Source organism: Triticum urartu, chromosome 2A (assembly GCF_056163025.1).
Source record: "Triticum urartu cultivar PI428250 chromosome 2A, HENAU_Tu73, whole genome shotgun sequence".
Classification (NCBI taxonomy): domain Eukaryota; kingdom Viridiplantae; phylum Streptophyta; class Magnoliopsida; order Poales; family Poaceae; genus Triticum; species Triticum urartu.
The window spans coordinates 764286842-764303320 of NC_141874.1; the positions used below are offsets into that span (position 1 = coordinate 764286842).

At 50.6% G+C, this 16479-nt stretch overlaps 1 pseudogene; it reads right to left on the reverse strand.

The window, feature by feature from the left end:
• Positions 1-13816: 13816 nt before the first annotated feature.
• LOC147988043 (uncharacterized) lies at positions 13817-15621 on the reverse strand (annotated as a pseudogene).
• Positions 15622-16479: the final 858 nt, after the last annotated feature.

Consider the following 16479-nt stretch of genomic DNA (forward strand, 5'->3'; position numbering starts at 1 on the left):
TGTGCACAAGGGTGCATATTGGAATGGCAAACAATGTTGCCTAAGGAAGTTTTCATTTTCGTTGGACGAAAAAACCATTTTCCATTTTTCAAGTGCCCGAAAGGAGGTTTTTTTTTGAAGGAACTACCAAATAATTGTTGCAAAATTGGACCAAATCATTTTTATAAAATACTAGGCCATATTTAATGCACAATTGACCAAATTGTTGGGTGTAAAAAGTTTTGATCCACCTCTCGTTAAAAAGACAAATTCCCGCCGATTCAGTTGGAAGCAGGTCAAATTTGAACTGTAGCTGCCTCGTAGTTTGCTTTTTATTTTTTCCAAAAATCATTTCTAGGTACATAAGTATCTTTTTAATCATAGAAACACCAACAAAATTCGAAGATTCAACCACTAGCTAGGAACGGTCATTCCTGCCGTTTTGACCGCATTTTGAAACGGGCATAAAAAATTCAAAAGAAATCAAAAAATTGGGAAACCTTCGCATTGTGTCATCATATGTGGCCAAGTTCCTAGGAAAAATAACAAACTTGTAATACATCAATTATTTTAAAAAAGTGTTCTCAGAAACGAGCTATCATGTGTGGAGATCAATGGCTTTCAAGCCGAATGATCAATCTTATGGCCACATCCATGGCATAGTTTGTTCAAATGATCTGATATTGTGCACAAGGGTGCATATTGGAATGGCAAACAATGTTGCCTAAGTAGGTTTTCATTTTATTTGGATGAAAAAAACCATTTTCCATTTTTGAGTGCCCGAAAGGAGGTTTTTTTGTGAAAGAACTACCAAATAATTGTTGCAAAATTGGACCAAATCATTTTTATAAAATACTAGGCCATATTTAATGCACAATTGACAAAATGGTTGGGTGTAAAATGTTTTTATACACCTCTTGTGAAAAAGACAAATTTCCGCCGATTCAGCTGGAATCGGGTCAAATTTGAACTGCAGCTGCATCATAGTTTGCTATTTATTTTTTCCAAAAATCATTTCTAGTTACATAAGTACCTATTTAATCATAAATACATGGTTTGGTGGAGATACGTCGAGGTTTGGGTGGTGGCCGAGGGCCCCAACTCTAGAGCGCGTAAACTCGCATGCCCCCCGCGTGGTCACCGCGTGACCGTGGTGTTGCCATGTGTTTTTGGGCGGCCTAGGAATGTCTAGTGGGTTGGGCACTCCCCAGGTAGGTGCTAGGAAGAAAATTACAACATAAGATTCTCACGAGGAGACCGATCGATGCTCAAACATGAATTAGCAGCCAAGTGTTTGATTAGCGGTACGGGAAATGTACATGGCTAAGGGCCGTGAGTTTTTGCTGAGGATGATCAGTTACTAAGGAGACCGTCTTCACAAATTTTCAGCTCAAAAGGAGGAGCCTAGGTGGTACTTGCTTTGCAAACTACCACGCTGGACATGACTACGAATGTTGAAGCTCGGCTCAAAATAATAAATGGATTGAACTGGCATTTGGTGGAGGATGGTTATTTGGGCATAGGAAAGCACTGTAGAAAATGGATACTATTTGGACATGCCAAAGTAGTACTTCCTTCACAATGCTCTTCTATGGACAGAAACTTGAGAAAACTAGTGAGAGAGATTGGATGAATGAAATGAGCTAAAAATTGGTGTAGGTAAGTTACTTAGGTATGGTCATGCGCTGGTAAATTTTCAGATCATTTCGGTAAGCCTAGCTAGTACTTACTTCACAAAGCTTCTCTCGAGGTAGAAACTTTGGAAATTTCCCGAGAAAGATTTACTAGGAAAATTGAGCTGAATATTATCATGTGGCAATGATTTGGGTATGCAAGAGTTTCCGAAAAGTTTGAGGGTAATAGGAGGGGTCTATATAACACTTGCTTTGCAACGTGCCAATTTGGCCATAAAATATAAATTGAACCTGGGCTCACATAGATGATTTGACTGAGCTGCAATTTGGAGGAGGGTGATGATTTGGGCATATGAAGGAACTGTATAAATTTCATGTCATTTAGAGATATAAAAAAGGTACTTCCTTCACAATGCTTCTAGGTGGACAAAAACTTTGGAAATTTGCCGAAGAAGATTTGCTAGGCAAATGGAGCTGAATTTTGTCATGCGGTAATGATTTGGATAGAAAAAAGTGCCCAAAAATTCTGAGGGCAATCAAGAATATATAAATAGCAGTTCCTTCATAAAGTGTTGTTGTGAACAGAATAGGAAAATGAATATTGTTGAATTAGTTTTGACCTAGGCAAGGAAGGATTTTTACATATTTGATGAAGATATGCCCCAAAGAATTTATGAGATATTTTTGGGAATTTTGGGAATGATAGAAATATAGGTTGCTTCACAACCTAGGGCAAAAACTGGCACATGGACATGACACATAGGCAAAACTGATGAGATGGCGCCTAGTCATCACAACCCACCACAATCTACAAGGCTATGACCATCTATATTGGTCATTAACAACTAGAAATAAGGCAGCGGACTAGCACTGTTTGCTTTGTGACCATTTCGTGTAAGGAAATTACGACCTTTCTGACCAAAATGGTCGCAATGGTTTAGGGTTTGGAGCCCCCTGAACAGCTTTTGACCAATTGGTCTAAAATGGTCATAACTTTATGACCAATTCTTCGAGGGTCACTGACAGAAGGTCATAAGTTGACATATTTCTTGTAGTGACACTTTGTATATTTTTTATATACATTTTCCATACACATGTGACACATTTTCTCTATACACCAATATTTTTCAAATGCTTGGCTAACATTCTTTTCAAATATTTTACATAAAGTGTTTTTAATATATTTTTTATAATATTTAAAGTATACACGAAAGTGAAAAAAAGGAAAAGAGAGAGAGATTCATAGAAATTGAAAAACGTGAATAAAAAAAGAAACAAGGCCGTGGCCTCCCGCGCGGCTGGTCCGGCCCATCTGGTATGCCCCGACGCGAGTCTTTCCTCTGTCTGGCTATAAGCGAGACATAACTGATGAACATTCACTTGGATGCTAATCGATTGATTCTTCTTCTTTTTTTCATTCTTTTTTGTTTGCCCTCCAGTAGGCATTGTGCTTCGTCCCGTGGCGAGGGCATTCTTTCTTCTTTGCTCACTGCTTCAGGCTTATCGAGCTTAGCTGCAGTGCAGCTAAAGGTATCTCCATCTTGCTTCAGTCGAATCTCGTCGTATCTGCAGATTCTGCACTGCACCCGTCTTCTGTTTTGCTACAGCGTAGTATTAGTATCGATTATTAACCGGTGGCAGCAGCAGCAGACTATCATTCACCACACTCTCGCAGTCAGAGTGTTGTGCACTGGTGCTGCAAAGTAGAGGTACAACACCTGACAGCAGTTGGCTGGCTATATAGTGCTGGACTGGACTCGATCGATCGCTGGCGGAAGGTGGGCCAGGGCCCAGGATGAAGAGGAGGAGGCTTTTGGGTAAAAAGGAGAGCCTGCTTTACTTAGCTGGATCTTTTTGTTAGTACTAGCAAACATGTCGGAGCATTGCAACGGGATGAAAATAATATCGCACACTCTAGCTGAATAAATGATAGAAAAAAATAACACACGCTCTAGCCGAAATAATATGTAAGAGACAGCGACAACTCAGAACCTCTGCTCCCCCGCTCCCCGCTCCCCCTGCCCTTGCGCCGGCGGCCACTCCGGCCCCGGCGCCCACCAAACCTCCGCCGCCCTCCACTCCGGAGCCGGCGTCCTCCCATGGCCGAGCGGGTCTCTCTGTCGGCGGCCTCCTCTGACTCGCCGCCGTCTCCCCCTCCTCCGGCGCCGTCTCCCCGCCCCGGGCCGGTTATGCGTTCGCTCCTGGTGGTCCCTGATGTGGTTGGCACGGCGCGTGGCCCAATCGTGCAGGGGGCATCGGCTCGCCCCGCGGCGCCGCGGGTGGCCGAGCTCCCTGGCTCGGTGCCTGGGGGTGGGCGCAGGGCGCGGGCGGCGCGCCCGCGTTCTCCGCCTCGTCAGTCTCTGGCTCGGCACTCTCCGCCCGGCAGGTGGTCGGACATCCTTCCCTCCTCCAGGCCTCCGCGGGGGCGTATTCCGGCGATGCTCATTGGGTGCTGCTACAACTGTGGGGATGAGAGGCACATCTCCACCAGGTGCACGAACCCGCCGGTCTGCGTGCGCTTCGGGAAGGCTCGTCACATCTCGAGGGATTGCACCTTGCCACGTCATCGCCCGCGCCCACGCAGTTTCTCTCCTGAGGATCTTCCTCGGCCTCCGCCGGCGCTCTGCTCGCACCTTCCGCCCCCTCCGCCGGTGGGGTCCTCGCTGGTTCTGCCCCCCCCCCCCCCCGGACGCGGTGCGGGTGGGGGAGTCCTGGTGTCAGGTGGTTCGTGGTGGTGCCGAGTCGGTCGCCAGCGTGGCTGGGCCGGGTTTCTCTGTGCCGTTTGCGCCGTCGGCGGCGCTGGGGGGTGGCGTGTCCTCGGGCGCCTCGCAGGCTATGGTGGATGATCAGGTCGACTGCGTTTTCTTGGAGTCTGGGCCAGACCTCTGTGCTCTTGAGGAGGAGCTGGCGCGGGCGGTGGTGGTCTCAGTGGTTGGCAGTACGCAGCAGGCAGATCTGGCGACGGCGGCGGCGACCATTGTGCAGGAATTCGAACTGCAGCCGTCGGACATGTCGATCAGGGAGTTCTATCCGGAGGAGGTTTTGGTGCTTTGTCGTTCGGTGGAAATCAGGAACAGGTTGATCAGGAGGGGGAGGGCTGGTACGCAGCATTTCGACCTCCTACTGAGGCCGTGGTCTCGCCGGGCTCGGGCGACGGAAATCTCTATGCCCTTCCTCATCCCGCTGGCCCTGCGAGGGGTGCCGGCGAATGCTTGGACTAGGAGGGCGGCGGACACTCTGCTTCATGGCCTAGGCATTGTGGTCAAGGTGGCGGCGTCTACGGAGGCGAGAAATGACATGTCCGGCTTTCGAGTCTGGCTGCGTACGGATGATCCGGCGAGAATCCCTTCCCGTCGCATTCTCGTCGTGGAGGAGCCAGGGAGGAGGAGTGCTCGCGCCCTGAATGTGAGCAATGAGGCGGATGCGCTGTGGTATCCTGTCTCCATTTGCCAGGAGGGTGGTGCTGTCAGGTTGGGGCCGCAGGTCGGTGCGCCACCGCCGCCGCCCTCGGATGGTGATGGCCGCGGTGGGCGTGGCCCAGAGGATGCGCGTGGAGGACGTGGGTTTGATTTTGCGGCTGGGCAGGAGAGGGGGTCTCCTTCGTCCGGTGGCTCGCCGGCGGCGAACGGTTCGGTGGATCCGGCGCTTGCCCAGGGCCGTCAACGCCAGGTTCAAACGGGTCTTCCGGCCGGTCAACAAAGGCAGGACGGTGGTGGCCCAGGTCTGGATGACTCTGCCTGCGCCATCATGGGGCCAGGCAATTCGGTGAGCGGCAGCAGCTCGATTGGCGCGATGCGGCCGTTGGAGGCTGATTCTGAAGGAGAGCGAGTTGGTAGCTGGGAACCACCCTCTGCGGAAAGCGTTGTGGGCCCAAGGAGGGGTCCGGTTGGACCGGTGGTGTCGGCTGACTCGTTGCTGGCCGGAAGTGGTGGGACTCCTGGGGCGACAGTTGTGTCTCTGCAGGCCGACAGTAGACAAGGTGCTTTGCGGCCATTGGAGGGGCAGGATCCGCCCGCCTCGCCTGCCACTCCGCGGGCCCCGATGGAGGAGGATGCGACAAGCGCGCAAGAGGAGAACATGATTCTCACGCGGACCGAGGTGGATTTCGGTGGTTCGGGCAGTTCGCGATTGGTGGGATCGTGGGCCAGGGTATCGGAGGGGAGTGGACCCGGGATGCATGCAGATGGGACGTGCCCATGCATGCATCGTGTCGGGGATGGCTGGTTCGCGGTGAGTCTATCCGATTAGGCTGTTTCGCCAGTTCCTCCCCCAACCCAGCCCTCGCCCCAGGAGCACGTGGCCCGTTTTTGCTCGGAGCTAAGGCAGGCTTTATCCCCACCGCTTTCGCAACCAACGACTAGGGCCCTTCCTCAGAAGACCAGGAAGCCTAGGCAAAAGCGGCCGCCGGTTACCTCCCCGTGGAGGAGCGTGAGGCTTGCCAAGGGAGGGCATGGATCAAAGGCAACCAAGCAACAAGCGGTGCTTATCAGAAAGTTGTGTCTCGCACATGAAGGAGACCAAATCACGGATGAGGCGCTACAGGCCTACGTGGACCTATTTGACAAGCCACTGGTGGAGAGCCATGTCAAGGCGATTCTGGCTCTGTTCGGGTGGGACTCATCGGCGCTTCCGCTGGTCGGGGAGGACGTCGAGGAGGTTAGGGGTGCGTAGGGTTGCGGCGCGCCTAGGTGGTTTTGGTGGGTCTTCGTCATGGCTACGCAACCCCCGAAATTGTTGGTGTGGAATGTGCGTGGGCTTAATTCCACGGCACGTTGGAGCTCGGTTTACCAGGTAGTTGAGGCAGCTCGTGCGAGCATTGTGTGCCTTCAAGAAACCAAGATGGAGACCATTACGAACGAACTTGTTAAGCAATTCCTGGGTAATAGATTTGATGATTTTTATTATGTGCCAGCTGTCGGCACGCATGGTGGTATCCTTTTGGCGTGGGATAGATTGGTTGTCTCGGCCTCTAATAGGCACATTACGGCTAACACGGTCACGGCCCTCTTCAAGCAGGAGGGGGAGGCCATGTGGTGGTTGACGGGAGTTTACGGGCCACAAAGTGATGCGGACAAGGCTGAGTTTCTTCAAGAGCTAAAGGACGTGCGGGACCTTCACGTAGGGCCATGGACAGTTGTGGGGGATTTCAACCTCCTGGTCAATCCGGAGGACAAGAATAATGCCGTGATCAATCAAAGAATGATGGCTAGATTCCTGGCGGTGCTCAATTACTTGGAGCTCAAGGAACTGTACTTGAATGGCAGAAGATACACGTGGTCGAATGAGAGAAGAAACCCCACCTTGGAGAAGATAGACCATATATTCGTTACAAACTCTTGGGAGGACATCTATCCTCGGAGCCTGTTGACGGCTATGGGCTCGGCAGTCTCGGACCACTCCCCCCTTCTGGTGGACCTCAACGCGGATTTTCAAATGGGTAGGCGCTTCAGATTTGAAAGTTTCTGGCCTAAAGCAGAGGGATTCATCGATACGGTTCGGGAGGCATGGCAGGCTGTTCCATTGGCGGGGAACCCGTTCGTGGACCTGGACAATAAGTTACACGCTACTGCGAAGGCTTTGCAGAACTGGAGTGATAGATGGATTGGGAATATCAAACTCCAACTGGCCTTGGCAATGGTGATCATCGGACGGTTGGACAAGGCGGTGGAGTCTAGGCATCTGTCGGACCATGAACATGGACTTAGGAAACTGCTTAAGAAGAAACTATTGGGCCTCTGTTCGCTGGAGCGGTCGATCGCGCGGCAGAGATCGCGAGTTCTGCAACTCAAGGAAGGTGAGGCGAACACGGCATATTTCCAGCGCCAGGCGAGGTACAGGCAGAAGAAAAACGCGATCACCTCGCTATCACATGAAGGGGTGTTATACACGGGGCAGGATAGCATTGCTGCGGTGGTGGACAAGTACTATGACGGCTTGTTTGGATCTGCCGTGCATAGGGCGGCCTCGATCAACCTAGACTTGCTGGACCTCCCGTCCATGGATCTATCCCATCTCGAGGCTCCTTTCTCGGTGGATGAGGTTGAGAGAGTTATCAAGTCAATGCCATTAGACAAGGCTCCCAGCCTAGATAGCTTCACTGGTCGTTTTTCGTCACGTGTTGGCATATAATCAGAGAGGACTTCATGAAGGCGCTCAATCAGTTTCATGGTGGTGACATGAGAGGGCTGGTGTCCATTAACAAGGCGCTAGTCTCCCTCCTTCCAAAGGTGCATGGAGCAGTGGACATAAAGGATTTTAGGCCGGTCAGCCTAATTAGTGGACCGGTGAAAATTTTTGACAAAATTCTCGCCACCAGATTGGCGGATGAACTACCGTGGTTGGTGGGGCACCACCAGAGTGCCTTTGTGAGAGGCCGTTCGCTTCACGATAACTTCATGCTGGTGCAATGCACGGCTAGGAGACTCCATGCCTTGAGGAATCCAGCAGTCCTAATGAAACTCGACATCACGAAAGCGTTGGACACCATCCGGTGGCCTTTTCTACTCGAGGTTTTGCGGAGATTGGGGTTCGGGTCCAAATGGATGACGTGGATGTGTGGACTGTTGGCCACTTCCTCCACCAGGATTTTGGTGAATGGGTTGCCAGGAAAACCGATCTTACCTTGTCAGGGCTTCAGGCAAGGTGACCCGTTGTCTCCAATGCTTTTCATACTTTGCATGGAACCGCTTCGTGCACTCTTCCACTACGCCACAGAAAGAGGGATGCTGGCGCCTTTGGCAAGGTCGGGACTAAAGCAGCGGGTTTCCATGTTCGCTGATGACGTGGTCGTTTTCTTCAAGCCAACTGAGATGGAGGCGCGAACTTGCGACGCAGTGATGCAATTGTTTGGTCAGGCTTCGGGACTGGTGGTGAACAGAAACAAGAGCATGATCATGCCGATCAGGTGCTCCTCGGACGAGCTGGACTTAGTTACGAATACCTTGAGCTGCCCCTCGGGCACCTTTCCCTGCAAGTACCTCGGTCTCCCTTTAACTCTAAGAAAGCAAACGGCCGCGCAACTCCAAGAATTGGTAGACAAGGTGGGGGATGTGCAGCCACTATGGAAGGCTGCATTACTGCCTAAAAGCAGCCGGTTGTTGCTCATCCAGTCGGTCCTGACCGCAATCCCGGTGCACGCCATGTTGGCACTGGATCTGCCAGCTAAGACACTTTCGGCGCTAACCAAAATTTGCCGTGGGTTCCTATGGTGTGGTAAGAAAGAGGCTCAGGGTGGAAATTGCTCGGTATCCTAGGAAGTGGTGTGCACGCCCAAATGGGCGGGAGGTCTGGGAATTGCGAACTTGAAATGGCTAAACAAAACGCTTCAAGCACGATGGCCGTGGTTGCAGAAATATGACAAGCAACGACAATGGGCAGAATTCCAAATCAATGTTCCAGCGGAGGCAAATGCCCTGGTGCAGGCGGCAGCAATTTCATCCATTGGTGACGGTAAATCCACAATTTTCCGGGAGGATAAGTGGTTGGACGAATACAGGGTTTGCGACATCGCTCCTTGGATCTATGACAGAATCCCGAAAAGAATTAGGCAGTCGACGACGGTCTCGGAGGCACTCAACAACAACAGCTGGGCAGGAAGCATTGGAACAGAATTGTCGGCAGGAGCTCTACTACAATTCCTGCAGCTCTGGTCAAGAGTGGGGGAGACGCAGCTCATGGCGAATGTTCAGGACATGGTGCATTGGAGTTGGGAGAGCAACGCCCAATTCTCAGCGCGTTCGGCCTATGCTGCGAGGTTCATGGGTATGGAAGTTTCTCCTGAGGCCAAGTTCACGTGGGAATCCAGGGCTCCGCTTCGCTGTCGCTTCTTTTCTTGGCTTGCCCTAAAGAACAGATGCTGGACCTCGGATAGGCTTGCCAGACGTGGACTACCCATCAAGACTCTTGCCCTTTGTGCAGTCAGGAGGAGGAAACCATCCAACACCTCCTTCTGGGGTGTGTGTTTGCGAGGCAGATTTGGCATTGGCTGGGAGCGATCACATGCAGACCGAGTTTGGAGCCACTTGTAGGCGAGGGTTTAAGAGAGTGGTGCGCTAGGCAAGATTCGGTTGGGGAGAACAAGAGAGCCACACGAGCAAAGTGCCTACTGGTAATGTGGCTGATCTGGAAGCACAGGAATGACGTCGTCTTCAAAGGCGCAACACCTTCCATCTCGAGAGTGAGGCAGAAGATCACGGAAGAGGCCAGGATATGGGATAAGGCGGGATTACTTAAGGGTGGAGACGAAGGGCCACTGGTAGAGGGAGAGGTAGCGAGGTGGGAAGGCGAGAATTAGAGTATAAGTGCTTTGGTAGTGTCGGTAAAACCGGCATGTAAATACTCCGTATACATATGACTTTTGGGGAGTCTTTCCCCCTCCTTCTTTAATGAATGATACGCATGCTTGTGCGTATTCGAGAAAAGGCATTCATTCGGATGCTAATCAATTGATGCTGCTAAAGAAAGAAAGAGCAAAAGGGTATGCCTCCTCCGACTCCGTACATCCAAAGCAGCAGGGAGGGAAAAAGGCTGGGTGGCCATGCGTGCGAGCGTGCGTGCTGCGTGAGCACGCGTGACAGCCCAGATTGGGCGTCAGATTAACAGATTCAGGTTCTTCTTCCTTTTCTTGCATACAGGCTAGTTGTACGAATTATTCCCTCTACCAAATTTCAAGGCTTTTTCTTTCACCATCATAGTGTCAAAAAAAGGGCTTATATTAAGTTATAGTACTACAGAGGTACTACTACTACGACGACGCTGTTGCGTACACGCTCAAGGCGGCGCTGTCCCTTCCCATCATTGCATTGCATGGTTTTCTCTGGTTGTGAACGTACTGTAGGCAAAGCAACCGGGAGTGGCATGCAGCTCGATGGAGTGCTCAAAATTACAGACGCTAGCTAGCTGCTTTTATGCATGCATGCGTGCATGCTCGACTCATGTTTTTTTGAAGTAGGGCACTGTGCTTTGTTTGAGATCAATGGATCGATGGAGCTAGCTAGTGTGCAAAAGAAGGCCTAGAGGAAAGAAAGAAAGGCGTGCACCTCTAGATCATCCATCTCGGCACATCCACAATGATCATCACTTTCTCCCGTGCCGAGAGCATGCGTGCGCGATCACAGACACCCTCAGTCACGGCTTCAGGCTTGAGCTCAGCTGCAGCTAGGGCACTGGTAAGAAGAGCATGCAGCTGATGGGTGGCTGGCCAACCGGGGCAGCTAGCAACACACGGACGGACGCAGTGGCATTTGCGGCAAAATTTCGTGTTTTGACCCTTTTCTGAAACCTATTCGAGATCTGACTGATAGATTAAGATATTGGAGAAATAATTGTTGTATTGATTGGGGCCTCAAGGGCTGTTTATATAGATTACAAAGCTTGGGCTCCAAGACTAGACTAATAGAGATAGAATACAATACGAATAGACTTATACTCTAAGATCCCCCCGCAGTCTCAATGTCTGGTGAAACAATGTTGAGACTGGAGCGTATGTCGGTGAACGATGCAGTCGGAAGTCCTTTGGTAAAAATGTCAGCAAATTGGCACTTGTAGGAACATGAAGAACGCGAACCTCGCCAAGAGCCACCTTTTCACGAACAAAGTGAATGTCAATCTCAATGTGCTTTGTGCGACGATGTTGAACTGGATTGGAAGCCATGTAGACGGCAGAGATGTTATCACAGTAAACAATGGTAGCACGTGGTAGCGGACAATGAAGTTCAACGAGAAGCTGCCGTAGCCACACCGCCTCGGCCACAGCGTGAGCAACCGCCCTATACTCAGCCTCAGCAGAAGACCTGGAAACTGTTACCTGCCTTTTAGAACACCAAGAAACAAGATTATCACCCAAATAAACGCAAAATCCGGATGTAAATCGTCGAGTATCTGGACAACCTGCCCATTCTGCATCAGAATAAACTGTCAAGCTTGTAGGTGAAGAAGAATTAATAAGGAGACCGTGATCAAGAGTGCCTTTTAAATAGCAGAGAATGCGCCTGACATGAGCCAGATGAGGAGCACGAGGATCATGCATAAAGAGACAGGCTTGCTGAATAGAATAGGAGATTTCAGGAGGAGTAAGAGTGGCATATTGAAGAGCGCCAGTGATGCTACGATATAAAGTGGGATCAGAAAGAGGTTCACCATCAGCCGACAGTTTAGCACCAACGTCGGCTGGAGTACGAGAGGGTTGACAATCAGACATACCAGAACGAGAAAGTAAGTCCAAAATGTATGACCGTTGAGAAAGAAAGAGTGAAGATTTTGTGCGAGAAACATGAATACCTAGAAAATGATGAAGAGGACCAAGATCAGTCATGGAAAACTCCCGATTGAGAGAAGAGATGGTATGTTGAAGAAAAGAATCAGAACTAGCCGTGAGAATGATATCATCAACATAAAGCAAGAGGTAGGCAGTGTGAGTAGGAGACTGATAAACAAAAAGAGAAGAATCGGATTTGGAGGGAATAAAGCCTATGGTTTGAATAAAAGGGGCAAAGCATTGAAACCATGCACGAGGAGCTTGCTTAACGCCATAAAGAGATTTGTTGAGGAGACAAACAAAATTTGGAGAGGAGGGATTCTCAAAACCAGAGGGTTGCTGACAATAAACAGTTTCATTGAGAGTGCCATGAAGAAAAGCATTTTTAACATCAAGTTGATGAATAGGCCAAGAAGAGGAAACAGCAAGACTAAGAACAACACGAATAGTGCTTGGTTTAACAACAGGAGAAAAAGTCTCATCAAAGTCAATACCATGCTGCTGGGAGAAACCACGACACACCCAACGAGCTTTGTAACGAGCGAGAGTGCCATCGGAATGAAATTTATGACGAAAAACCCATTTGCCAGAAACAATGTTAACACCAGGAGGTTTGGGAACAAGAGTCCATGTATTATTTTGCTGAAGAGCTTCAAATTCATCGCGCATAGCGGAAAGCCAGAGAGGGTCAAGAAGAGCTCGCTTATAACTGGTTGGAATAGGAGAGATGGTTGGGGTGGCGGTAAGATTGAGACGTTTGGTGGGGAGAAGAAATCCTCGTTTTCCACGGGTGCACATGACATGATCATTGGTGAGCGGTGGTATAAGAACGACATTGGGTGGCAGTGGGTTTTCGGTTGAAGAAGATGGTGAGGAAGAAGAATCAGAGGTGGTGGGTGTCGAGGTGGTTGCCGTGGTAGGATGCGGTGAGGGAAAGGCGGCTGGGGTAGAGGATGCAGTCGCGGGAGAGGTGGGGGCGGGGCAGGAGGGTGGCTGACAGTGGGCGATTCCGGCTGAGAGACGGAACAAGATTCCATGGCAGCGGAGATGACCGAAGGACGAACTAGGGAAGGGGTTTTGGTGGTGGCGGATTGTGGTGGAATTGGTGTTGTGGTTGTAGTGACAGAAAAGGGAAAAGTATTTTCATTGAATGTGACATGACGAGAGAGAATGATACGACCAGAAGATGGATCGAAACAACGATATCCTTTATGATCATCAGAAAGACCAAGGTGAATGCAAGGTAGTGAGCGTGGTTCTAGTTTGCTGGAGGCGGTAGAGGCGATGTTGGGAAAGCATAGACAGCCAAAAACACGCAGAAAAGAATAGTCAGGGTGGGAGAGAAAAAGATATTGGAAAGGCGAATAAAGAGGACAAGTTTTTGTTGGTCGAATATTAAGAAGTAGTGTGGCGGTGCGAAGGGCTTCAACCCAAAAACGGGAAGGAAGAGAAGCTTGTAAAAGCAATGTGCGAAGAACATCATTAATAGAGCGAAGGCAGTGTTCAGCTTTACCATTTTGAGAAGATGTATAAGGGCATGAAAAACGAAGAAGAATGCCTTGAGGGAGAAAGAAGGTGCGGTTTTGGGTGTTATCAAATTCACGACCGTTATCACATTGAATAAATCGAGTTGGCAAGCCAAAGTGTGTGATTACATATTGTCGAAAGTTGAGAAAGATTGCAGGTACTTCAGATTTAGCGCGGAGAGGAAAGGTCCAAGTATAGTGAGAATAATCATCCAAGATCACAAGATAATATTTATAATCAGAAACACTAGGGACTGGAGAGGTCCATAAATCACAGTGAAGTAACTCAAAAGGAAAAGTACTAATGGTAGTAGAGGTTCCAAAAGGTAATCTAACATGTTTGCCGCATTGACATGCATTACAGAGAGAGGGATTATGAGGACTGCTAGAACTAGGGATACAAAATTCTTGGAGTAAAGACGTCAAAGTGTTTTTGCTGGGGTGACTGAGACGACGATGCCATAGATCAACGGATGCGAGCATGGCACGAGGGGTGGATGTGGGCGCGCCATGAAGAGGATAAAGGTCGCCCGTGCTATTGTACCGAGCGAGGACCGCCCCGTTGTCAGATCCGTCACAGACAGACCAAAAGGGTCAAAGGCCAGGATAACTTTGTTGTCAATGCAAAATTGTCTAACAGAAATAAGATTTTTGATGATGGAAGGAACCACAAGAATATTGCGTAGAAGAAAATTGGCATGAGAGGAAGGGATGTAAGAGTGACCGGTGCATGAAACTGGGATGGTGGAGCCATCGCCAATGGTGATAGTGGAAAAAGCAGAAGGAAAACAAGCTGACAATAAATTCATATTTGAAGACATATGCATTGATGCACCAGAATCGAAAATCCAATTCGTACCTGCGTCGCTGAGGACAAAATTGTTCATGGCGTTGATGAAGGCGGCTTGGTCCCAAGCCGACTGTTGGGAAGGAGCAGAGGGGCCAGGAGCTTGCATGTTGACGTAGGGGATAGCGGATGGGTAGTATGCGATTGGGGCCTGCATGTTGCCGTAGAAGGCCGGCATGGTGTTGTAGGGCGACGGCGGTCCTGGCGTGCTGGTAGACAGAGTAGGAGTGGTGGTGTAGACGTGCGCCGGCGGCCTGGGTCCAAGGAGTCCCGGAGAGCCGGTGGCTGGACGAAGACCGGGGCTCCACGTGCCCGTGTACGCAGGAGGGGCACCATACGGCGAGGGGGCCGACCATGGCATCGACCAAGCCTGGACGAGGCCAGTCCAAGGATCATGCTGAGGAGGCCATGGCGACGGAGCTGGTGGCGCGGGAGCGGTGGATGACGAGGCTGGTGCAGGTCCGGCAGGGCGAGATGCAGGAGGCCGGTAGACGGGATTCTTGCCCTTGTAGTTGGGGCTCGGGCGCCAGCCTGGTGGTGGTGTTGAGGCCGCGGCGGCCACAACAGGAGTTGGAGGGGCGGTCGGTTGCCGCGGCAGCCCAAGCGTGTGAGCTGCAGAAGAGGGCACGGCAGCATGAAACACCTGCGGCGCCCATTGCGCCTTGCGAGCCTGGTTCTTCTCTTCTTGCAGGAGGATCGAGCGGACCTCCTTGAAGGTGGGGTACGGCTTGAGCATGGGGATGAAGGACTCCTGCTTCTCGAATTGATCGCCGAGACCTTGGAGGAGGGCGTTGATGAGAGTGCGATCCTCGACGTGATCGCCAAGTTCACGGAGTTCATCGCCAATAGCCTTGATTCGCTGGCAGAAGATGGAGACTGGGACATCTCCCTGCATGGTTGTGCGTAGCTCGGTGTTGAGCACGTTGATTCGCGCGTCGGAGTTGTCCTGAAACAGCTGTTGAAGGGAAGCCCAGAGATCGGCGGCGGTGGCGTCATCGTCGGAGACCAGATTGAAAAGCTCTGTGCAGATGCGTGTGTAAATCCACTGGATGATGCCGAGATCATCTTTCACCCAGCGAGGATCAGCGGGCTGTGGCGGGTAGGAGGGATCAATGTGGTGGCGTAGGCCGCAGCGCCCGAGATGGATGATGAAGAGGTGGCGCCAATGGTAGTAGTTGTGGATGCCGAGGTCTAACGAGATTGGTATGAAGGGAGAGACGTCGGCAATGGTGTCGGCTAGGGAGAACATAGGGTTTGGAGGAAGAGGTGTTTGGGTAGTTGTAGAGGAGGAGGTAGGGGATGGGGCACCGGCGGCGCGGAACTCGGCATGGAGAAGAGGGGCCGAGTCGGCCGGGGCGGCGGCGCGGGTGGCGGAGCCATACCAGGTGCGGAAAACCTAGGCGTCGGATACCATGATAGATTGAGATATTGGAGAAATAATTGTTGTATTGATTGGGGCCTCAAGGGCTGTTTATATAGATTACAAAGCTTGGGCTCCAAGACTAGACTAATAGAGATAGAGTACAATACGAATAGACTTATACTCTAAGACTGACCCTAGTTTGAAAAAATTTCGAGATCTGACCCTTTTGCTAACGCCAGGGTCCATGGCGGTAGGGTGTAACAGCCTACCGCCAGGGACCTTGGCGGTAGCAAACATGCCTACGCCAAACATACTGGTGGTAGCCTGTACAACCCTACCGTCAAGGTGCTTGGCGGTAGGCACGAGCACGCACTGTGTTCAACACTTAGAAGAAATTTACAGTAGGGCATGCAACCCTACCGTCAGGGACCTTGGCGGTAGGCTGTTAGACCCTACCGCCATGGACCTTGGCGGTAGCAAAAAGGTCAGATCTCAAAATTTTATTAGACTATGGTCAGATCTCTATTAGATATTAGAAAAGGGTCAAAACACGAAATTTAGCCTTTGCGGCAAAATTTCGTGTTGCTTGGATCGCCAATCTTGCTGGGTATTTGCTGCTGCTGCTGCATCTCTTGCTTCAGTCGGATCTCATATCTGCACTGCACTGCACTGCATCCCTTGTCTGTTTTGCACCAGTACCGGATCCATTAGCCAGTGGCAGCAGCAGACTATCATTCACAGCACGCCCTGAGTCACAGGAGTGCTGCACTGTACACTGGTGCTACAGAGCTCTGTACAGCAGTACTGGCTGGATACTGCTGGACTGGACTCGATCTAACCAGGACCCAGGAGGAGGAGAAGGCTTATGGGAGAAA